Below are 27,161 nucleotides of genomic sequence, written 5' to 3' on the forward strand. Positions count from 1 at the left end.
TAACTAACCTGGACTTAGGCCTTTTGCTATGCTTACCATAAAATCCAAGCTCCTGCACATTTGTGTGACTGCCTTTTTGGGACAAACTGGGTCCATGTTGTGCTGGGTCCCTATAACTTGATGTTTTGAAACCTAGCCAGCATACCTGAAATAAAACACAAGAGCACTGTGCCACTGGGTCGGCACATGGCTTGAACATGTAAAAGTAGGGACCTGAGGGATGCCTGCAAAACATGAGGAGAGATTGTTCGCTCTTCTGTGAGGACTTCCTGAGCAGTGGCTAGTGCAAATTCCCCTCTCCAAGGACAAGAGAGCTGGCTGACACCATTATTCCCATTGCTCATCAGCATAGATGGACTTCAGTAAGAAGCACAGTACACACAGTGGAGGCCTGACCCACCTACACAAAGCTCCACCCACCTATGCTTGGCAGGTGTTTTTTTATAAGTGCAAGTGTACTTGACAGTCAGAGCAGCAGCAGGACCCCTTCCCTGAAGATGGGCAAAACCCCTCCATACCCACCAAGTCTACTAACTCTAAAGTCCTCCAGAGATTCCGCTCTAGGGAAAATAGGATCTAGCTTCTTTTAATAAGCAGACCAAAACACACCTAGTTAAAATTCCTTACATGCTGGATAAGGTCTCCCCACTGAGGCAAGGAGAAACAGCAGAGCACTACCCTGAGGGAAAGAGCAGCCATAACAACAGTAGAGTGCACACAGCTGATACCAGAAACACTCCCTGGAGCATCAGGTGCTGGACACTATATAACTTCTTCATAATATAGCCATTACTGTCAGGAGCAGAAAACATAACACTCTTTCTTAACACACAAAAACAGAGGCCTAGACAAAATGCCAAGACAGAACAATTCATCCCCCAAAAAGAGCAAGAAGAGGTTACAGAGAGAGAGAGATCTAATCAAAACAGATTTAAGAAATATGCCTGAAGCAGATTTTAAAGCAATAATTATAAGGATACCAGCTGGGGTTGAGAAAAGCATGTAAGACACCAGGGAATTCCTTAATGCAGAGATAAAAGACTAAAAACTAGTCAGGCCCATATTTAAAAAAAAAAAAAATCTATAACCAAGTTGTAAAACTGACTGGATGTAATAGCCACAGGAATGGAAGAAACAGAGGAACAAACAGGTGATACAGAAGATAAAATTATGGAAAATAATGAAGCTGAAAGAAGATGGGAAGAAAAATATTGCATCATGAATGTAGACTAAGAGAATTCAGTGACTTCATAAACCATAATAACGTTTGTATCCCAGGAGTCCCAGATTAGGAAAAGAGGGAAAAAGGGGCGAAAGATGATTTTTTTTAAACAAATTATACCTGAAAACTTCCCTAATTTGGGGAAGGAAAGAGATAACCAAATCCAGAAGGCACAAAGAATGCCCATCAAAAATCAACAAAAGCAGGCCACACCAAGACATATCATAGTAAAAATCGCAAAATACAGTGATAAGGAAAGAATCCTCAAAGCGTCAAGGGAAAAGAAATCCCTAACATACAAGGGAAGATAAATAAATTTTGCAAAAGATCTCTCTATAGAAACTTGGCAGGCCAGAAGAATGTGGCATGATATATCCAATGTGTTGATGAGGAAAAATATGCAGCCAGGAATACTTTATCCAGGAAGACTGCCATTTAGAATAGGAGGAAAGATAAAGAATTTCTCAAACAAAAGCTAAAGAGTTTGTGACCACTAAGCCACTCCTGAGAGAAATAAATTTTCTGAGTGGAAAACAAACAAATAAAACAGAAACTCAAGCAAACAAAAAGCAAAAAGACTAGAAAGGAACCGAGAAAATATCCAGAAACAATGACTTAACAGGTAATACAATGATATTAAATTCACATCTTTCAATCTCTGAATGAATTCACATCTCTGAATGTAAATGGGCTACATACTCCAATCAAAAGACATAGGGTATCAGGATGGATTGAAAAAGAGACTCATCTATATGCTGCCTACAAGAGACTCATTTTAGACTTAAAGACACCTGCAGATTGAAAGTGAGGGGTAGAGAAACATTTATCATGCTAATGGACATCAAAGGGAGATAGACTAGCAATATTTATACAGACAAACCAGATTTTAAACCAAAGACTGTAACAGGAGATGAAGAAGGGCACTATATCATAATAAAGGGGACTATCCAACAAGAAGATCTAACAATTATAAATATGTATGCCCCTAACTTGAGAGCACCAGAATATATAAATCAATTAATAACAAATATAAAGGAACCCATTGATAATAATTCAATAATGGTAGGGGACTTAAATGCCCCACATATAGCAATAGAGAGATCATCTAAGCAGAAAATCAACAATGAAACATGGCTTTGAATGATACACAGGACCAGATGAACTTAACAAATAATATTCAGAACATTGCATCCTAAAGCAGCAGAATACACATTCTTTGCAAGTGCACATGAAACATTCTCCAGAAGAATAGATCACAAACTGGGTCACAAATCAGACCTCAATGAGTACACAAGTGAGCTCATAATAACCATATTTTTAGATCACAATGCTATGAAACTAAAACTAAAAGTCAATCATAAGAAAACATTTGGAAAGACCACAAATACATGGAGGTTAAAGATCATCCTACTAAAGGATGAATGGGTAAACTAAGAAGTCAAAGAAGAAATTTTTTTAAAAATACAGAAACAAATAAGAATGAAAACATGACAGCCCAAAACCTTTGGGATGCAGCAAAAGTGGTCCCAAGAGGGAAGTATTTAACAATACAGGACTATCTCAAGAAGCAAGCAAATTTGCAAATACACAACTTAACCTTATACCTAAAGGAGCTAGAAAAGGAACAGTAAATAAAGCCTAATGCCAGCAAAAGAAAGGAAAAAAATAAGGATTTGAATAGAAGTAAATGATATAGAAACAAAGAAAAAACCCAGTGGAATACATCAATGAAACTAGGAACAATTTCTTTGAAAGTATTAATAAAATTGACAGATGCCTAGGCAGATTTATCAAAAAGAAAATAGAAAGGACCCAAATAAATAAAATAATGAAGGGAAGAGGAGAGATCACAATCAACACCACAGAAATACAAACAATTATAAGAGAATATTATGAAACATTATATGCTAAAGAATTGGGCAATCTGCAAGAAATGGATAAATTCCTAGAATCATATAAGCGACCAAAACTGAAGCAGGAAGAGATAGAAAATTTGACAGACTGATAACAAGCAAAGAAATTGAACCAGTAATCAAAAATCTCTCAACATATAAAAGCCCAGGGCCAGATGACTTCCTAAGGGAATTTAAAGAGTTAGTACTTATTCTTTTCAAAATATTCTTGGGGACCTGGGTGGCTCAGTGGGTTAAAGCCTCTGCCTTCGGCTCAGGTCATGATCCCAGGGTCCTGGGATCAAGCCCCCATCGGGCTCTCCGCTCAGCAGGGAGCCTGCTTCCTCCTATCTCTCTGCCTGCTTCTCTGCCTACTTGTGATCTCTGTCTGTTAAACAAATAAAATCTTAAAAAAAAAAATTAAAAAAAATATTCTTAAAAATAAGAATGGAAGGAAAACTTGCAAACTTATTCTACAGAGCCCATGTTACCTTGATAAAAACAGACAAAGACCTCACTAAAAAGGAAACTTATAGGCCAATATCCTTGATGAACATGGATGCAAAAATTCTCAACAAGATACTAGCAAATTGAGTTCAACAATACATTAAAAAAACTGTTTACCATGATCAAGTGGGATTTATTCCTGGGCTACAAGTATGGTTCGATGTTAGCAAATCAATCAACATGATATAACCACATTGATAAAGGAAAAGATAGGAGACATATGATCTTCTCAATAGATGCAGAAAATGGATTTCACAAAGTACAGCATCCATTCTTGATAAAAGCCCTCAACAAAGTAGGACTAGAAGAGTTCATACCTCACATCATAAAGCCCATATATGAAACACTGACAGATAATATCATTCTCAATGGGAAAAGCTAAAAGCTTTTCCTCTATGGTTAGGAACAAGGCAGGGATGTCCACCCTCACCATTCCTATTTAACATAGTACTGGAAGTCCTAATTACAGCAATCAGACAACAAAAATAAAATATGCATCAAAATTGCCAAGGAAGAAATCAAACTAGTGCTAATCTCTGACATGATACTTTATGTAGAGACCTGAAAAACTCTATCAAAAATTGCTAGAACTAATACATGAAAATTGAACAAAGTCATAGGACACAAAATCAACACACAGAAGTCTGTTACATTTCAATTCACCAATCATGAAGCATCGAAAGAGAAATCAAGTACTTGATCCCATTTACAATTGCACCAAAAACCATAAGATACCTATTAATAAACCTATCCAAAGAGGCAAAATACCTGCACTCTGAAAATAGAACACTTATGAAAGAAATTGAAGAGGAAACAAAGAAATGGAAAGCATTCCATGCTCATGGATTGGAAGAACAAATATTGTTAAAATGTCTGTACTATCCAAAGCAAGCTACACCTTTAATGCAATTCCTATCAAAATACCACCAACATTTTTCAAAGAGCTAGAACAGACTATCCTAAAATGTGTATGGAACCACAAAAGATCTTGATTAGCCGAAGCAGTCTTGAAATGAAAAAGCAAAGATGTAGGCATCACAATTCTGGACTGTAGGTATAGGACAAAGCTGTACCCATCAAGACAGTGTGGCACTGGGGAGGCGCCTGGGTGGCTCAGTGGGTTAAGACAGTGTGGCACTGGCACAAAAACAGACACATAGATAAGGAACAGAATTGATAACTCAGAAATGTACCCACAACTATATGATCAACCAATGTTTGACAATGTAGGAAAGAATTTACAATGGAAAAAAAGACAGTCTCTGTAACAAATCATGTTGGGAAAACTGGACAGCAGCATGCAGAAGAATGAAACTGGACCACTTTCTTACATCAGACACAAAAATAAATTCAAAATGGATGAAAGGCCTAAATGTGTAACAGGAAACTATCCAAATCCTAGAGGAGTACACAGTCAGCAACCTCTTTGATCTTAGTCATAACAACTTCTTATTAGACACATCTCAGAGGCAAGAGAAACAGAAGTAAAATGAACTATTGGGACTTCATCAAGGTAAAAATCTTCTGCACAGAGAAAGAAACAATCAATAAAATTAAAGGCAGCCTACAAAATGGGAGAAGATATTAACAAATGACATATTTGATAAAATGTTAGTATCTAAAATCTATAAAGAACTTATTCAAACTCAACCCCCCATCAAAAAAAATCCAGTTAAGAAATGGGCAGAGCACATGAATAAACATTTTTTCAAAGAAGACATCCAGGTGGCTAATAGACACATGAAAAGATGCTAAAATCACTCAACATCAGGGAAATATAAATCAAAACCACGGTGAGATATTCCTACACCTGTCAGAATGGTTAAAATTAACAATACTCCTGTATGAAACAACAGATATTGACAGGAATGCATAGAAGGGTGGGCACTCTTACACTGTTGGTGGGAATGCAGATCGGTGCAGCAACTCAGGAAAGTAGTATGGAGGTTTCTCAAAAATTTAAAAGTAAAACTACCCTAGATCCAGCAATTGCACTACTAGGTATTTACTCAAAAGATACAAAAACACAGACCTGAAGGGACACATGTATCCTGATGTTTATAGCAGCATTATCAACAATAGCCAAATTATGGAAAGAACCCAACTGTCTATCAAATGATGAATAAATGAAGAAAATGTGACATATAAGTACATATAATGGAATATTACTTAACCATAAAAAGGATGATATCTTGCCGTTTGCAACAGCATAGAGGAAGCTATAGTATATTACATTAAATGAAACAAGTCTGTCAGAGAAAGACAAATACCATATGTTTTCAGTCATATGTGGAATTTAAGAAAGAAAACAGATGAATGTAGAAGAATGGGGGGAGGTAGGGTAGACACCATAAGAGACTCTTAACTGTAGAGAACAAATTGAGGGTTGATGGAGGGGAGGTGCACGAGAGATAGGCTAAATGGGTGGTAGGTTTAAAGAGGGCATTTGTTGTGATGAGCTCTGGGTGTTATATGTAAATGATGAATCACTAAATTCTGCTTCTGAAACCAATATTACACCATATATTAATTAGAGTTTCCATAAAAACTTGAAACAAAAAAGAAAATATATAGAAAGCCACCTAATCTATGGTATTTTTGTTATGGTGGTCTGAGTTGAATAAGACAAATGATTTCTTCCCTCAATAAATAATGTAATGATTAATCAAACTTGTATAACTATGTTATGCTTAAAAACTAAGATAGAGGAGGGCACAGAATAAAGCATTTCTGGTATGATAAGCTTGGTCAAGAATACTTCGTCATTAAAGACAGAAGAGATGGAAGACATCTCAAAATTATGTTGTAGATCGTGTCATAGAAGATTTGGTGGAATGTTTTAAGACTGAAGGACATGTGACTAAAGGAGAAAGACAAAATATATCTCCAAGAATTCAGAAAGGTCTAATGTGGAATAAAGTAGAGGTTGATTTCAAATCATGCTCAAGTGCTAAACTAAGAACAATAAGTGGAAATTCCTGGAAGGGTATTTCAATTTCATAATCAAGTTGTACTGGAAGCTACTGCTTGTATGAAAATTAAGTGGTTACTGAAAATGGTGTTTTGAAGGAAGTATTCCTGTTTCAGAAAGGAAAATAGGGATTCAGTGATTCTAAGTTCTCTTCAAATTCGGATTTATAAAATTAAATTTTGGGATTTTTGATTTTAAGCATGGTATTGGACACGTTATATTTTATAGAATGAGCACCTATAAATCATGGATTGTGATGTTAAACTAACAACTAAAATCCATTTCATGTTTCTTTCTTTTAATGAAATAATTAGATTATATTAGAGTTGGAGTGTGTGTGTGTTTAAGCACATTGTTGTTTTATGTATACACATTTGGGATATAGTTTGTTGATAGACTATAAAAAGATCAAAGGAAATTCACCCTCACCTTGAAAAAAGTGCATGCTTCTTTTTTCTGGAAGGTTTAGGTTTGTTTTGTTTTGCTACCACTATTGTTTAAACATGGCCTTTATATTATTAGTTTTTACTTATTACTCATGACCTACTGTCAATTATTACAATATGGGACATATTGCACTACTGCATGTTTTGTATAGGTGAGAACTTCACAAAAGTAATTAACCAAGTACATTGAAAGTAATAATCAATGTTAACAGTTACCTAGATAAAATCATTTTTATAAACAAAATGTCCTAATTAGTCTGAATTCTTTCTTGATGAAACATAAGAGCTCTAGATAATAACCTTTTCAATATCTTTAATCCACTGGAGCACCTCTAGTGATGATAATAGTCTCAGAAATCTGTCATATGCAACTACTCTCCTTGGGAGATTAACATTTTTAATGCTTTCTCTGTACTGACAATATTAAGCTTTTGGTAGCCATATTTTGGATGGTTGCCATTTAACTCTGTACTGCATATAAACTTTAGTCAATGTGTTTTTGATAGCTTACTCATTCAAAAAATGTAAACACATGTTATATGAAAGCTATACATTAAGGATATAGCAGTTCTCAAAACTATAGTTTCTTAATTTCATGAAACTTACATGACCATAAAGTTTCATCCATCTTTCTTTCTTTCTTTTCCTTCCTTCCTTCCTTCCTTCCTTTTGTTGTTATTGTGGTTGTTATTTTTGTTTTAGAGAGAGAGTGGGGAGGAGGCACCAAGGAAGAAGGAGGGAGAATCTTAAGCAGGCTCCATGCCCAGTGTGGAGCCCTATATTGCGCTTGATCTCACAATTGGGAGATAATGACATGAGCCAAAATCAAGATTGTGAGATCAAGCCCCATATTAGATTAAATGTCAAAATACTTTTATCAAGTTGTTCAGGGACAGTAATTTTCTTCATTTAATATTTGAAGTTCTGCTAGCTGTCTTCATCATCAGAGTAGTGAATCAGACATGGTAAGAAAAACAAACTCTAAGTATTTAAGCAAAAATGAATTTAATACCAATATATAAGTTCTCATAGAATCATTGACATGAAAGAGGTTGAGAATGAGTATTGATTGCTAGATAATAACCAGCACAAGGTCCAAAAGATTAGATAGATAAATAGATAGATCTCAAAATTACATTACTAAATATTAGCATATTAAAGAAGTTGATAATTGCTTATCTTCTCAAACTCCTTTCTAAGTGAATGTCTTTCTCACCAGAAACCTAACAACATTGATAGCATCATGTGACTTAGATACTCTAGATATAGTTGGACCAGAGCCGGACATTTGACCAAAGGTGAACAAATTTATAGACTGAATGAACTAATTATATTTGATTCATTCTTTCAGTAGTTTGAGTTATGAGATATCATATCCTGAGTTATTTCATCAGGGAATATTCTTTGGGAACTACTGCGGTTGATAACTTGGTTCATATACTTCATGATCTCTGTTTGTTCATTTTGATCATTTTGTTTTATTCTGGACTTCTTTTTCCCCTCATGTTCTGAGATATGTATAACCTTACAGGATCTTTCTTCCCTTCCCTTCTCCTTCCCTGAACAAATTTAAATAGACTTCTTTTCCTTGAAACAAAATTGGTTCTAACTAATAAGATAAACCCTAAATTTGCATTTTTTGGATTATGTGTTTGGCTTTTACAAGTGATAAACTATCATTGGGTTTTTATAATTCAATATATTTCTACATAGTTGTGAATTTACATATTTTAAGAAACTTTGTTCAAATTTGTTCAAAATGTCAAGAAATTTTGACAATAAAACAAATTTTTGTTTGTATGAGACGAAGGTCTTCCTTTGATACATCTATCTGTATATATATATCTGTATCTATCTATCATTTATTGATCAAAACCCCAAAATATCTAGGTTAAATAGATAGAAGTTAATTCACTACTCATTTAAAAGAAGCAAGATGAAGGTTATCCTGGGCTGGAATAGTGGCACAAGGCCAGAGATGCAGACATCTTTTATCTTACTGCTTCTTCATCAGCAGCACATGATGTCCACCTGATTCTTCTATAGAGCTACTTCAGCTTAGCCATCTCATCCACATTCCAGTAAGCAGGAAAAAGAAAAGCCAAAAACAACATTGGGGATATTTCCTGTAGGCTACCATACAGCATATTGATGTATCTCTCATTGGCCAGAACTTAATAACTGGGCTATATATCCCACAACAGGGAACACCATGAAAAAGTCTTGATTTTAAGCAACTAAAAACACTAATTTCTGAAAAAAAAATGATAACTAATAGATGTGCAAGGTGTTTCTGCTACACTTTACTTACATAAATCCTGAAAAATAAAGTAATTCATAGATATCCTACCCTGGATGAGTGGTTTTTGGTGGCCATGTTCAGAAAATACAGTCAGAGAGCTGGTAGAACAGAATACAGAGCTCTTTTAGACGGATCCCCCAAATGTGTAAATGATAAAAACACCTAGGCAAGAACTTGGGGACAGAAGGTCGAGTCATTCTACTTTTATAATTTACATATTTAAATATTATTCTTATGATGAAATCATAGATCTTTAAATTAGAGAATGTGTTGGATATAATCAACTTTAATTTTAATATCCTCAGAAAATTAAGGTCAAAAATAAATACATGGTTTGTGTAAGAACAAAAATAGTAAATGGCCAACATTTCTGGACTGGTTACCACATACCAGGAAGCCGTTCACATATGTTACTGCATTTGCTTCTCACAACAACTCTAAGAAATTTATATTTGTGCTATCTCTTTTTAGAGATGAGGAAACTGATGAGCAGGAGGTTAATTACATTGTCCATGTTCACAGGGCCATGTGGATGCTAAGATAAGTCTTGAATCCTGCAATTCAAAGCCCTCATTCTTGACAAAAACATGCTTTCTCTCATTCGTTGGTACATGACAGTATCCTGGATTAAAACTCAGAGATGATAATTTAAAAACTGGTTTCCTCTTCTACTGTCTAGTGTGACCTCATCAGAACAGTTAGAGTTCTACCTGTTTGTCCTCCAACCTTTCTTCTTACTTTCAACATCACCATCTGGGAATTCCTAGGGTCATTCTTTTAACTTTTCAGGCTTCTCTCTGACTCTTGACCCCAAAGAGTACCTGTAAATAACTTTTCTGAAACCCTGGCTTTCATCTACATTTCTCTCTTCTGCAAACTTCATTGCTTGTGTTAAAAACAGAGTTATTTATGTTAAGCTCGAAATTGCCAAGCCAAAACTTAATTTCAGTTTCATCTCTCCAAAATGGACTCTTAAATCAGTCAATCAGGAGTAGCTTGATCAGCCCAAGTTAAGTAATCTTCCTAAGAGACCCCTGCTATCCATAAAGGAAAGTAACCTTGCAATAACCAACTGACATTCTTTTGACCAGCACACCTTTCCTATTCCCATTTCCTTCTGGTTATCAGAATTTTTCATTTTGGAGCTCCAGCTCCTTTCTATCTGCTAGGTTGGATGCTGCCAGCTGTGAATCAATTTTTATTCAAACTCTTAAAATTTTTAATATGCTTCCATTTATCTTTTAAACACCTGTGAAACTCCATTTTCCCAAACTTCTTCCAACTTCTTGCTTTCAGATTTTCACTATTTTCCCAAACTTTTTTTTTCAATTTCCTGTTTTCAGACTTTCACCCCCATGCTTCTGCATCCCATTCTTATCTCCTTAGTAATTTGACTCCTGCCAATGTCATTGTCATCAATCCTTGCTCTTTTTTCAGCTTGATGTTAGAGCCACCTTGGACTTGAAGGTCTTTCAGTGCAACATGATTCTGTCCCCCCAGGACCTTCACACTTGCTATTCCCTCCCATGAAATAATCTTTGCCTCTTCTTATTTATCATTTAACTCCTACTTCTCCTTCAGATATTGATGATTTATTCATCACTTCTAAGAGAAGATATTCCTAATCTCCTGAGTTTGGTCATTTTCCCTCTTGTGCATTCTGCACCATCCAAACTCCTTGCTACTTAAAGTGAATACTCTAAGGACAGCCTGCCGCATTGGCATTACTTGGAAGTTTGCTGGAAATGGAGAACCTCGGGCTTCTGCAGGATTTACTGAACCAAAATTTGCATCTTAATAAGATCCCCAGGTCATTCAGATGCACATTAAAGATAAGAAGCCCTGTCTTTTCAGAACCCCTCTCACAATTTTAAGGCAGGACTGGAATCCACTGTTTAATACAGAATCCTGCAGTTATATTCATAGAGATGAGTTCCAGGAGGTCAACCTGATCTGTCATTTTCACTGCTTTATTCACAGTTCCTGGTAGAGTGCATTACCCACAAACAAAACAAAACAAAACATAACCACTCAAAATAATTACTGAATCACCAACAGATTTTGCCTATTTTGTATAGAGCAACACACTTATAAATCTAAATGATTAGAACAATCTAGCAAAGATGACCTATAGATTAAAATTGCTTAAATTTGTCTTTTCTCCAAAGAATAAAATGTTGTAATTATTATAGCACCTAACACAGAGCATACTATTTTATGTTATGTTCAATTCATGTAAAATGTAAATCTGAACTTTGACATGTATTAGTTTTAAGAGTTCACAAAAGTATCCAATGGCTATACTACCAAATGGCTGTACTCAAAAAAGTAGTACTAGATGACACACAAAAAATAATGGATCTTTCAATATGTTTTGTTTGTTAGCTGTTATGAGAACGTTGAAGTCAAAGTTTCTTTTTCTTTCTTTCTTTTTTTGATAATGAAAGGCAATGTTATTTTATTCTTTGTACCTCTGAAAATATATTTGTAGTGTAGGGTAGAAAAGGCTGGGCCTGGGGTAGTGAATTAGTGAGGAAATAACAAGTTTATTTTATAGTCTTCTCAGCCCTAGATTTCTTACTTCTGGTGATAACGATGTCTCTCTTCCTCCAGGTACAAGGAAGTTCTTTCATATGGGAAATTTACTTCCTTTTTCCAGGGAGACAAAGAGTCAGAGTATCCTTCTTGCAGTGGCTGTTTTGCAAGTAACTTAAATTCCAAATAGTCAGTATGCCAACCTGGCATATTTTAGGTGGCATGTCTGCTGCCCTTCAATAAGACTGAGACTTTAATCTGTATTTGGGTAGCTGAAATATTACTAAAAACACTGTAAGGGAATAAAAGCTTATTTGTTCATCAGTTATAACAGAAACTACTTCTTCTTAATTGCTACTACCACCATGAAGCATAAATTAAGCTATAACTGTATCAGATACTGTTAGAAGCATACCTACTGGACTAAAACAAGATGAATTTCTTCTCTAAGGTTTTTGTCGCTATTAAATTGAAGCCTCTTGAACAGTATGAAAGTTGGGGTTGGTATTTCTTGCGTGTTATCTCCAGCTGGGTGTGATATGGATTTTAAAATGTTCTGGGTCAGTGACAGTTAACTATCCAATCAACTTTGATGTAATAAGATACTGTTCTTGCATGAGCCCACAGTATGTCTTTGATTTTGCTTTTCTGAGCAAATCTTGGTGATTATCTCTCTTACCTTATACTTCTGTTTCAGAAGGCTGGGTGATTCAGGGATTGAACTTGATTAGAATCTTGTCATTACCTTACCTGTTTGAATAAAAAGTCTTTCTCAATTTATAAAAGAAGTCTAGATATGAAAAGTTCTCAGTTAAACCTATTTGGTAATTGAGAGTTTCTGACAAATGAGTCAAGAGCATTGCTCCCTCTCAAGCTTCCATAGGCCTCCTTCAGCTTACAGAGTTCTTGATTGAGCAGTGATGGAATTCCTATTTTTCTCCCCAGAAAAAAACGAGAGACCATGAGATGCCAAGCTTATCAGGGTTATAGGTATTAGGCCTCTAGATAAGCACCTATGATTTCAAGGGAAGTAAATGTAAAATTCTGGTCTCTCCTACTAGCTGGAAATTTTCCTTTTCTTTAAAAAGGGAATCTACGGGGGCGCCTGGGTGGCTCTGTGGGTTAAGGCCTCTGCCTTCGGCTTGGGTCATGATCCCAGGGTTTTGGGATCGAGCCCCACATCGGGCTCTCTGCTCATCAGGGAGCCTGTTTCCTCCTCTCTCTCTGCCTGCCTCTCTGACTACTTGTGGTCTCTGTCTGTCAAATAAATAAATAAAATCTTTAAAAAAAAAAAAAGGGAATCTACTTTGTCAGCATGTTTAAGTCATTTTTATGTGAAAGTTTGAATGGAATCATCACACAATATGCCTTCTGTTGTCATTTGTATCTCATACTTCTCGGAATAATGTGAAACATGCCTTACAAATATCAGAGGTCAGGGATTTCTGAGCCATTTCATATTTTGTGTTATTCGACTTTACATCATTTTCCTCTCATGGGCAGTCATCCTAATATATCAGCAAAGTATTATTTCCATCCATGTTTTACTTGTCTGTTGCTTGAAACTTAATTTGCCTTGATAATCTTTACAAAAAAACTTAAAATATTGGTGGGACTTATTTTAATAGAGCTGTAGCATCAAGAAGTAGACACAGAAAAAAATATATGTGATTGCATCAAAGGTATGACTTCCTAATTTTAGCAAGCACACTTGTTGGTGTCTTCTGTTCTGGGCCTTGTTTTGGTTAGTTGTTCTGCAATATGTTTCATCTTTATGGCTTAGAAACTAGAAAAATATGGCTATGCCAACCATCAAACAGACTAATTTCACTGAAGTGAAATGATTATTATCTTGTTTGACATGTGCTGCTGTGCTGTAAAGATGATTTCAATGATCTGCTGAAACTCAAGGTACAGACACAGCAGCAGAGCCCCAGCAAATGTCCAACCAACATGGTGGGTGGCTTCAATCAGTTGAGCTCTAGTATTGAAACATTCCTTTAAAAATGATCTAAAATGAGATCCGCATTTTAGTAGAAAAAGAAAGCATTTATTCTTACAAATAGGACACCTAAAACGCATTGACTTTGGCGGCAATGCTGCGCTCAGGTGTAATAAAATTGATGAGCCCATATAATAAAATTTATGGAACCAGAGTGAATTCAATTTATTTGAATATGCTCAGTTATGTTTTTGTTTATTCCCATAGCAGATGTTTAATTTACAAACCAGGCAATTACGACAGCTCTTCCAAACAAATAAGAGCAGATTAGTCAAACGTTCACATCAATTTTTATGTTTATCATTAGTTTTATGAGGTGTCATGAATATTCAGTGGTAAGAAAAACTATCATTATGGTACCTGGAAAACCTCAAAATGATATTTTGCATCTCTAAATGCTATTTCCCCCTTTTGATAAACCTATTAATGTGTGTTGTCTCTTATTACGAGTTGGGTTTACGGGCTGCAGTGGAAAAAGCACTCATTCTCTCTAGGGATCTGGCCCAGTCTAATCAATGTGCTGATGGCATTTTTGTGGAAAGTGTGTGAAAATGTATAGGTGATCATATTTTGGTATTACCTATGTAGACAAAGACACCTTTGTATATTCTGGAAAATTACCGTGCAGATTTATAAAATTTTAATTGTACTTAAAAATAACTCCTCATGCTTTTAAGTTTCATTTGCTTCCTCTTCTCTGAAACGCCTTTTGTTACACAAAGGGAAAGCCTTGCTTTTCCGGAAGCCAGACCTGTTGTGGCTCTTAATGTGAACATGTAGAAAGAAACTCTTAACATGAAGCCAATTATGAGGGAGGTTCTCACACAACAGTTTTATTTTTCTTCTCGGTGCTTAAACTGTCCGAATAAAAAGGCTGTGGCTCCATGATGAATCAGTAAAACTCCATGGCATCATCCATAAACAAGGAAGAGATATTTCCAGCCTGGTTGTTTTTGAATGGATTGTACTTTGACAAGTTTCGTTCTAAAAGTAGTAAAATGTCCTCAATATCCTAACTGGATTCCCACAATGCATTTTTCCCAATCCATTGTAATGGCAGTTTTCCTGTCTTTAATCAGCATTCAGCCTGAAAAGAAAATTAGACGATCTATGTGTTGAAATAACTCTGGACGATAGAGCTCTAATAGAAATATTTTCAATGTAAGTTATACCAAACACTCAAACAGAACTTGGTTTTATTGTTAAACGTGCTTTGAACTGAACTCTAATATATATTTTCAGTGTTCCTTTTGTTGTTGTTCTTACTAATGTACTTTTCCTGACAACAACCAAAATATCATCTGCTTCTTCATCTGCCTTTTTTAATCTGCTTTTTTGTTATTAGTTATAATTATTCACAGTAGAAATCTCCGGAGTGTTAATTTTCAAAAAATAGGTGTGTGTTAACTTTAAAAAAAGTTAAGTTATATAACTATGTTAGCTATATGTTATATAATTATATTAAAAGTTTTATATATATATATAACTTTTTAGATATAAAGTATATATCTAACTATATATGTAACTTTTTCAAAGTTAACACACATATATGACATATATGACATATATGTTATAATGATACATAATTAATGTATCATGTTCCACATTTGATAATTATATGTTTTAAAATTGAATGTAGGTCATGTCGTAATATCACTTAGTGTACAGTGACCTCTTGGATTCTTACTGAAATTTCTAAAAGAATAAGTCATTTCATATTCAAAAATGAGTCTCAGTTTGGGTTTCATGTTCCCAATGATGTCTATCTGTAAGGTGATTTTTGACTTAAATATGCATACATATTCTTGATATGGCTTATTTTAGCTGGATTATTCCATTTCCATCAATTGGGCGGGGGGGCAGTAGACTAAAAGTTTAACTATATATTTTTTTTAATTTTGCTTTTAAGGTCCACTAATAACAGTGATATAAGGGAGTAATAGGAATGAGGATTTGTCAGGCGCAAAAGAAGCACAGGTCTTCCACAAGAAAACACACTGAAACAGATAGCTCACAGCTCTAGTTGTACTGTTCTGTAAAGGCAATGCCACTCTAAGGAAGTAATGAAATCCTCTTAGGAAGAAGTTAAAATACACAGGCATGTAGAAAAGCCACTGAAAAATAATTGCACACGAGTACATTGCTACCCGGTGTTCTTTTGGGAATCCAGGAGATGCAAAAAATGGTATGCTCCTTGTTCTCAGACTACAAAGTTCTTACAATGGATGAATAACCAGTGGGCTTTGCTTTATTCTTACCTGGAACACATCCTTTCAAATCGAAGGCTGGCAAGATTATCTGGTGATCTTCTACAGAGTCGGTTACAAAGAACATGATGGTCTCTGTAAGTGATAGAATGAGATTCTTTGCAAAATGCAAACCAAGCAGTCCACATTTCAGTTGCTCTACTAATAATTTACCGTAATTATGTCTTGTCTTTTGCTTTAGGAATACATTTCATAGTTTGCCTCTAAATACTTTGGACCTTTATTTTTCATTTCATCATTGTTCTGCAGTGGCAAGCATAAATATTTCTATTCTATGAGACAAAAACTTTTGACTGCCATAAAAATATACAAAGCAAAATTCCACACTTTAAGGGTTTTCCTAATAACTGTGAGTCAAAATTATTAACTGCACTTCAAAAAATGTCAATTTAGACTAATAACACTAAAGGTCTTATAGGTAAAGTATGGGAAATTTGTTCTTTTAATGCATTGAACACAATTTCCAACTTGCTTGTATTTCCAATTGCTCCATTTATGGTTGTTTCAATCCATTAAAATTATCTAGGTGGAATTAATTTCCTTCTTTTAATACAGTAAATATATATAAATAAAATAATAAAAATATAAAAGAATATACAGTAAATGCATATAAATAATGCAAATATAAATGAATAAGTATATATAAAAACTTTAGAATATTCATGAATATCAATATTTTTGTACTTTGCCAAATATTGAAGTGTTTTCTGTGAAGCAGTTGTTTTTTCAATAAAGTAATATTTTTAGTCTATCATCTTATATATATGTCATAAGAAAAAATACTTATATCTTTTTATTTTAATAACATACACAATTTTATTTGTTAATATATTTCAAAATCAAATCAGATTTACTTTTCTTTTTTATTGAAGTATAACTAACATTCAGAATTATATTAGCTTCAGGTGTATGGTATAATGATTCAACAACTCTATACATTACTTAGTGCTCATCAAGATAAGCGTACCCTTAACATCCTTTATCTATTTCACCTCTCCCCCCACCCACCGCCCCTCTGGAGCAACCACTGGTTTGCTCTTTGTATTGAGAAGTCTGTTTTCCACTTTGTTCCTTGTTTTGTTTCTTAAATTCCACATATGAATGAAATTATACAGTATTTGTCTTTCTCCGAGTGACTTATTTCACTTAGCAATATATTCTTTAGGCCCATCTATGCTGTAAATAACAAGATTTCATTCTTTTTTTATGGCTGAATAATATATATATATATATAAAACGCTATATTATGTGTATATATAATTATATATGTATATGTAATATATATATATATCACATTCTCTTTATCCATTCATTTATGGATAGATACTTGGGTTGCTTCCATATTTTGACTGCTGTAAAAAATGCTGCAATAACATAGAGTTGCATATATCTTTATGAATTAGTGTTTTTGTTTTCTTTGTATAAATACCTAGTAGTAGAATTACTGGATTATATGGTAATTTTACTTTTAAATTTTTTTGAAGAGCTTCTATACTGTTTTTCACTGTGACTATACCAGTTTGGATTTCCATCAGCAATGCGTGAGGTGTCCTTTTTCTCCACAACCTCACCAACAATGTGATTCCTCATCTTTTTTATTTCAGTCATTCTGACAGGTATGAGGTGATACCTCATTGTAGTTTTTTTTTTTTTAAATATTTTATTTATTTATTTGACAGACAGAGATCACAAGTAGGCAGAGAAACAGGCAGAAAGAAAGAGGAGGAAGCAGGCTCCCTGCTCAGCCCCGATGCGGGGCTCAATCCCAGAACCCTGGGATCATGACCTGAGCCGAAGGCAGAGGCTTTAACCCACTGAGCCACCCAGGCACCCCCCTCATTGTAGTTTTGATTTGCATTTCCCTGATGACGTTGAGCATCTTCTCATGTGTCTCTTGGCCATTTGGATGTCTTCTTTGGAAAAATGTCTATTCAGGTCCTCTGTCTATTTTTATTATTATTATTTTTTTGGTGTGGGACTGTGTAAGTTCTTTATATATTTTGGATATTAACCTCTTATCAAACAAAGCATATATGAATATATTCTCCTACTTAGTAGGCTACCTTTTTTGTGTTGTTGTTGATGCTTTTCTTTGTCATGCAAAAGCTCTTTGGACATAATTTCATTTTATTCATTCCTGAAAACAGACAACAGCAACCATTTAAAGATACAAGATAGTATTTCAGAAGGAACTCTGGACAGAAAAAGGTAGAATGCCAGTCAAGTTAAATAATTTCTCACTCTTTCATGCATTCATTTGTTCAACATTGACTGAGTTGATATTTATTCAACTAATTATTTATTTCACACTTACTATTTTCTAGTTAAGGGGATGGAAGTATAAATGTTCACCTTGCCTTCACTTGATGATGTCAAAGTATAGTGTGAGAAATGGACAGACCATGTGAAAATTGGGGCACCACCTGCTTTGAGCCTTTTTTCATTAGATATAGAGTAAAAGATGATACTGGATGTCTCTAAAACATATTTCAGATTTTACCTTCCTTAATTTGTCCACTTTGGTTATTTTTCAAAGTTAAGTTAATAACATAATTAAATGTTATATATAGTATTTATATAAATGTAATACATATATGCTTAATCCACTTTGAATGTTATAAAATATATTCATAGCTCCTGTCTAATAAAATATCTTCAATGATCAATCTTTACTGATTTGAGGGTTTCTTTTTTAATTGAGATATAAGTAGCATCTAAGATTATATGAAACTAATACCTGAAACTAAGGTGTACAACATAATGTTTCAGTGTTTGTATATGTTGTGTAACAATAACCATAATAAGTCTAGTTAATATTTATAACCACACAAAATTAAATATTTTTCTTGTGATGAAATATTTTAAATTCTACTGTCTTAACAACTTTCAAATATACAATATGGTATTATTAAGTATAAATATCATGATGCATATCATATGGCCTTATATATTTTGTAACTGGAAGTTTGTACCTTTTGAGCACCTTCACCTATTTTGCTCTCCCTGACCATCCACCCCGGCAACCATGGATCTCTTCTCTGTATCTATCAGTTTATTAAATGTCACAAATTAACAAATTGCTTCTAAACACTAACAATTCAGGTATATTATACAACAGAATTCCTCCACTGAGTTTCCCTGGGCACCAGAAGGGTCATACTTTCTGGGAAAGTCTTTACCTCTGTCCCTTAAATCCTAAAGTAAAAAGAGGCTAAAATAAATACTCTTCAATTATTACTAGGAACTAAATTTTAAATTTCAAATTGTACCCTTTATGATGTATTTAATGTGTTTCGCTTTTAGCCTAAAGTGGAAATTTTGGCTAATTTTTCCACACGTTAAATCTATCCCTGATTTGCTCTTCTGTAGCAAAGTGATTAATATTTTTTTAAATCTGTGAACAGTCTGAGAAAATTTATTATCCATGCATTTATAGACGGTTCTTCAAACAAGAGACCTTGGTACTCTGGGCAGTAGAGTAACTTGTAAAGAAATGTATACATTTGGCTGGTCTGCTGGTTTCCCCAAGGCCATTTCCTGTCTAACGCTACAGTATAGTTCTTACTGCTAGTTACATATTTCTTCACTACCTCAAATTAATCATTACAGAACATTATGTCCACATTAGTAACAACCTTGTGCCATGGAAGTCCTTTATATAGGATACCAGAATTATTGAAACTTAATTAAAAGATCTGTAACATATTGATTATTATTATTATAGCAGCAACTAGAAATTCACAATGGAATCTTGGTGAGAGAGGTTTTCTTAAGATTTCAGTTGTAGTCCAAAACAAATCCAATTCCTTGCATGAGAGTACTTCTGAATGTATTTCTTATATCTTCACTGACTCCCTTCTGAGAACTGGGGTTGGGAAGGCAGCCATAGTCAGGGAATTTCCAGGTAAGGATCTAAAGCACCTACAACTCCAATCCTGAAAGGGATATCAAGATTAAATAAAGTCTAGATACAAACCTAACACAAAGAAGCCAAAGGATGAGTGAGAGAGGGGAAGCCCAGAGAGAATGCAAATATTAAAAATGGAGAGAGTGAGCAATAAAGTGTAGCCCAGCAGATGTCTGGATATCCATAAGAACCTTTCTGTGGGAGAGCACATACTCTTGAGGATTCATTACATTCCTGGAAGCAAGTAGTTACAATAGAGAAACCATCCTCACCGGGAGTGAAGACTTGAAAAGATAGAAGAGAATGGATTGTGCTTGAATATTTCCTTCCTTCTTATGAAAGTGAGGGGAGAATCTCAATTTGATTCTTGTACTTCTCAATGCATTGTAGAAACCTACGGATCAGAAAGAGAGAAAATTATACAGGTGTTAGCTGGGATGAAATTGTCCATATCCCTTAGGTTTTTTTCAACACAGTAAACCAAGTGACTGAACGTTACAGGCATGAGGGTGTGCCCCACAGGCATGTTGCCTGCTTACTACTTTTTCTTGGATACCAGTGTGCACCATGAAATTTGACACAATTTTATTCTCTCTTGTATTTTTTATGTTTTTCAGAGATTAACAATAAGTGAAAATAATGTTGTTTATTTATTATGGTAGACAGCTGGTGAATATTTTAAGCACAATATCACATTTAGTAAAAGAAATCTCACTATTCAAAGAAGTAAAAAAAAAAAAATTTTGAGATTTTGTTCAAAATCAAGTCTGCCCAACCACTGAGGCTTTGCCAGAACTCCTGTCATAATCATTTTGTCCCAAGATTGAAATTTCCTTAAAAATATTGATCATGCCTTTTACTGCATGATCTCAAGTTGAGGACATCAGGGGCTATTTATTAGCAACTTTTAATCCTTAAATATATAAAGTTAACATGATCAAATTTCCCAACGTTAAATACTTTAACATACAAAATGCATTTTTACATCAGGACACAAAACGATTTATTTTTGGATGCTCTCCTATAAGAATCCATCTCCACGTGTCTGGAATTATTCAGATAAGGTTTTCATAAAAGACAAATGGAAGACCAAAATTTTTCAGAAGGAATCAGCTTATATAAAAACCTTGTAGTTTCTGTGAAATCCACTGCCTTCCAAACATTATTGTTATTAAAGCAGTGTTAATTCATGGTTTTCTTTGAATCTACATGTTGTCAGTATACCTCCAGACCTAATGTCCCCCTGCAAATGAACTGTCAATCTGCAGGCAGTCTGGAGAGGTTCACCTGATGACCACAGAGTCAGTGCCTCCCTTTATTCAATATCTGATGCATCTGTTTTCTGTTTAACTCTCCCGTGGACAAACTCACAATCAGATGCCATAGTCCTGATATCCTATCTACTTGATGCATTCTTGCGCCTCGTCCCCGTGTTGTGTGCTACTGATGAAGTGTCTTCTCTCCTGGGTCTCTCTTAGGTATTGATTCTCCTTTGCTCTCATGCACTTTTTAGCCAGCTGTCATTGAATTTATTTAAGTGTACCATGTGAGGCATAGCAATTATATTATACCCAGATGAATCATTTAATTCTAGTATTCTTGAAACATAATTGCATATAACTACTGTACTTGGCATTTTTATTTGGATATGATTCTTTGTTGAACATTGGCTAAGAAAGAGGAGTTTACCCTCCTATGAGATTTACATTTCTTCTCCAAGAGAAGAGGTGCTGAAATTATTTATAATATAGATTTTCTGCAATTTTGCATAAATCCTTTGAGAATTACATTTCTCATAGATCTGCTTTCTCCCTATAATTCCAAATACAGTTGACACAGAATTTATATTTGCACTGAAAAGGCTGATTTCAAACCTCATTTTCTTTCCTGGGAATACTGAGGTGAATATTAGCAAAATTCAATATCCCTCACCAATTCAGATCATCGAGGCAAGAGCAACATTCATTAGACACAATATAACTCAAAACTTGTGCTTAGTATTTTAATACACATTATCTTATTTAATATTAACAAACTTTGGTGGGGTAGACTTACCGCCATTTTATTATGATAAAATAAAGCTGGAAAACTTACTTTGCTTATCCAGGGAAACTTAGTTTGGTAAGTATAAAAAATTAGACCCAAACACAGATCTTTCCACAAATGAATTATTTACTTTTAGACATTATACTAGAGTTGTCTGATATTGCTTTTGTGCTTTCTATTCTAATATTTTCCTTAAACATATAATTTACTAGTTGGATAGGTCATTGTTTAAAATTGCTCCAGTTCAAGATCCAATATAGGCATTGGTTGTACTATGTCTACAAGTGGTAGATCAGAAAGGAACAGAGACCATATACAGTAACAGTCACCTTACAGGCAAAACAATGGCACTAAATTCATATCTCTCAATAGTTACCCTGAATGTTAATGGGCTAAATGCCCCTGTGAAAAGACACAGGGTATCAGAATGGATAAAAAAACAAAACCCATCTATATGTTGCCTCCAAGAAACTCATTTTAAACCCGAAGACACCTCCAGATTTAAAGTGAGGGGGTGGAAAAGAATTTACCATGCTAATGGACATCAGAAGAAAGCAGGAGTGGCAATCCTTATATCAGATCAATTAGATTTTAAGCCAAAGACTATAATAAGAGATGAGGAAGGACACTATATCATACTCAAAGGGTGTGTCCAACAAGAAGATTTAACAATTTTAAATATCTATGCCCCCAACGTGGGAGCAGCCAACTATATAAACCACTTAATAACAAAATCAAAGAAACACATCAACAATAATACAATAATAGTAGGGGACTTTAACACTCCCCTCACTGAAATGGACAGGTCATCCAAGCAAAAGATCAGCAAGGAAATAAAGGCCTTAAACGACACACTGGACCAGATGGACATTACAGATATATTCAGAACATTTCATCCCAAAGCAACAGAATACACATTCTTCTCTAGTGCACATGGAACATTCTCCAGAATAGATCACATCCTGGGCCCTAAATCAGGACTCAACCAGTATCAAAAGATTGGGATCATTCCCTGCATATTTTCAGACCACAATGCTCTAAAGCTAGAACTCAACCACAAAAGGAAGTTTGAAAAGAACCAAAATACATGGAGACTAAACAGTATCCTTCTAAAGAATGAATGGGTCAACGGGGGAAATTAAAGAAGAATTGAAAAAAAAATCATGGAAACAAATGATAATGAAAATACAACGGTTCAAAATCTGTGGGACACAACAAAGGCAGTCCTGAGAGGAAAATATATAGCGGTACAAGCCTTTCTCAAGAAACAAGAAAGGTCTCAGGTACACAATCTAACCCTACACCTAAAGGAGCTGGAGAAAGAACAAGAAAGAAACCCTAAGCCTAGCAGGAGAAGAGAAATCATAAAGATCAGAGCAGAAATCAATGAAATAGAAACCAAAAAAAACAATAGAACAAATCAAATCAACGAAAGTAGGAGCTGGTTCTTTGAAAGAATTAATAAAATTGATAAACCCCTGGCCAGACTTATCAAAAAGAAAAGAGAAAGGACCCAAATAAATAAAATCATGAATGAAAGAGGAGAGATCACAACTAACACCAAAGAAATACAAACTATTATAAGAACATACTATGAGCAACTCTACGGCAATAAATTTGACAATCTGGAAGAAATGGATGCATTCCTAGAAACATATAAACTACCACAACTGAACCAGGAAGAAATAGAAAGCCTGAACAGACCCATAACCAGTAAGGAGATTGAAACAGTCATTAAAAATCTCCAAACAAACAAATGCCCAGGGCCAGACGGCTTCCCAGGGGAATTCTACCAAACATTTAAAGAAGAACTAATTCCTATTCTCCTAAAACTGTTCCAAAAAATAGAAATGGAAGGAAAACTTCCAAACTCATTTTATGAGGCCAGCATCACCTTGATCCCCAAACCAGACAAGGATCCCACCAAAAAAGAGAGCTATAGACCAATATCCTTGATGAACAGAGATGCGAAAATACTCAACAAAATACTAGCCAATAGGATTCAACAGTACATTAAAAAGATTATTCACCACGACCAAGTGGGATTTATTCCAGGGTTGCAAGGTTGGTTCAACATCCGCAAATCAGTCAATGTGATACAACACATCAATAAAAGAAAGAACAAGAACCATATGATACTCTCAATAGATGCTGAAAAAGCATTTGACAAAGTACAGCATCCCTTCCTGATCAAAACTCTTCAAAGTGTAGGGATAGAGGGCACATACCTCAATATCATCAAAGCCATCTATGAAAAACCCACCGCAAATATCATTCTCAATGGAGAAAAACTGAAAGCTTTTCCACTAAGGTCAGGAACACGGCAGGGATGTCCATTATCACCACTGCTATTCAACATAGTACTAGAGGTCCTAGCCTCAGCAATCAGACAACAAAAGGAAATTAAAGGCATCCACATCGGCAAAGAATATGTCTAAAGAAAACTTATTAAAAAGCAGTAAGATGAACATTTTACACATGTGATGTGAGTTTGCCCATAAATCTAGGGACCAGAATGTTCTTAATCTTTTTTTTCTCAATTATCTAAAATCATTGCTATAAATTCTGAAAGGAGTTGTTTCAGAATTTCATTTAATTAATGGCATATTTATTTTAGCTCTACTATAGTTAGGAATAATAGTGACTGTACCAAAAAAGATGTAAAGCATTGATCTTTAAAAAATAATGTTTAAATTCTAATCCTAAAAAATTAAGATGCTATGAAGTGAAATTCTTGTTATTTATAACATTATCTTAGTTAAAAAAAAAAAAAGAAGTTAGCCTAACTGTGCTAACTTGTATAACTGCTGTAGATTTGTTTCTACAATATACACATTTCAAATACCAGAATGGCATGAAAAAATATTCCATGAGATTAGTCTAAACAAGAAGAAAAAGGAGGATTCAGAAGACAAAAGTTGCTCAGGAAAAAATAAGCATGTGACATTATATTCATAATGCCTGCAAATTTCTGATATAGGATGAGTTAGAAATGGTGATTTTTCTTTAGATAATGCCTAAAAAGTATAGGCTATAAGTCTTGATCACAGTCATTACACAATTACTGGGTTTTGTTTGTTTGTTTTGTTTTATTTTCCAAATACTTATGAGTAATGAAAATACCTTACCTTTCCTTTGACACTTATAATCCCTCTTCCCTATTTTGGTCTGTCTGATCTTGTCCCTTATTATTTAATTACAATAAAATGTACTATGTATTTTATCTATGCATCTTATTATTGTCTGTCTCCCCATCAGAACGAGAATAGGGATCTCTGATTTATGTACTATTAGATTCAAAGTACCTTCAACAATGGCCCGCTCAAGGTAGGTGGCCAATAAATACTAATTGAGTGGATAAATTTGCATAACTTATAAAGAACATATTCTGCAAGAATAATAAAATCATAAATATGTCTTTAATATTATACATGAAGATGTCAGAATCAAAGGGTATTGTTTGTGTAGTTGTGGAACTAGTAAAATATGGAATATGAATCTGTAGAGATTTATAAAGAAAAACAAAAACTTCATTGATATAGCAACACTTTGAGACCAATTTACATGTAAAAACTAAACATTTAGTTGTCAAACATCATGGACAGTTCACACAGTTTTCCTCAGGCATCAGTGATTCCCTCATGAACCACAGGGGGCCTTACGTATCAGCTGTTTTACTCAGCAAGTGTGAATCAACAGCTCTTTCCTGTAAGGCACATGCAGCTGAGATGTTTTCTTCTTTAATTTAAGAAATCTAAATTTAATCTGCATGAGATAAAATATAGCTGTTCTGTTTACAAAATTCCAATTATCATTCTAATTATCATTATCATTGTTGTCATTGCAGCTTTTTCTGAGGAAAAAAGTTTTAAACATGGTAATTGTCCCCACTTCTTAGAAGGAGAAAGCGAAAGAAACATTTAGTTTTGGTTTTCTCTTCTCTTGTTACCTCTAGTTTTTAAATTAGATCACTGTCCGGTCTAAGTGTCTAATCTAAGGAGGCTTTAAATGTAGATGAAGGTTAAGAGTGTGGCTTTTGGAGGAAGGAAAAACTTCACTTGAATTTCAGCCATTCCACTTACTTCCATGTCAGGGAGTCAGCTTGGTGATTACTCTGCTGTCCCCTTCCCACTCTTCTCTGCTCCCAGAGCCTCAGTTCCAAGTGCACAACACCAGGTTCCCTTGCTTTCTGGATGCTGGGTAGATTGAGCCAATGTGAGACATAAGATGGAGCCTGAAAAGTGAAAGAAGCAAAATGTTAAGTGTGTTTCTCCTCACAGCAGTTCTGACAGAGGATATGTTCCTCTCAGTCCTAACCCCTACTGGTTTGGGTATGTCTTCCTCTTAGGTTCTAGTGCTCACAGGATTCAACAACACCATTCCCTCCCCCTTTTTACAGAAAAATCTGCTTGGAAAAAGTAGACTCTAAAATTAGGTTCAAAACTCTTCCTTCCAATGATGGGAGAAAGGCAGAGTATATTTTAGAAAAATTTGCTTTTGTGTGTAAACAATCATTTGTGGTCACATTGAAAGAGTTTTGCCTTAATAGTATACTAATTTTTCAATGCTTTTGCCATGAAAAGAGGGAAAAACTGGATATTAACTCACATTAAAGTCACATATCTTCAGCAGCAATATTCATTGAGTATATTTACATTCTCTCATCTTATGGCTGATTTTTCTTTTGTTTGCTTGTTTTTGTGTTTCCAAAAGAGAGCTTGGTTTTGTTTTGTTTTGTTTGTTTGTTCTTCCTTTTCTGGAAAAGCATGTTAGGTGGATAATGACAAGATGAGAGAAACAAGACTAAATACTTGATTGTCATGTATAAAGGCACCCATAACTTAAGAAGTGATATGCTTTTCTTTTTCCGTAAAAGCAAGGAAGCATAGAAATTTAAAATAAAATTTACATAATTTTGTGGATATGCTTTAAATTGAGTTTTTAATATCCATCTGAAATGCAAATCCCAGTCAAATAAACAGTTGGTTGTAATTTTGGTGAATATTCTTCTTTTTTATTCTGTTTCATCAGAATAATAAAAATAATTTTAAATATGCTCATCTT

This window comes from Mustela putorius, unplaced genomic scaffold (genome assembly GCF_011764305.1).
Source record: "Mustela putorius furo isolate JIRA1106 unplaced genomic scaffold, ASM1176430v1.1 tig00000450_pilon_pilon_pilon, whole genome shotgun sequence".
NCBI lineage: Eukaryota > Metazoa > Chordata > Mammalia > Carnivora > Mustelidae > Mustela > Mustela putorius.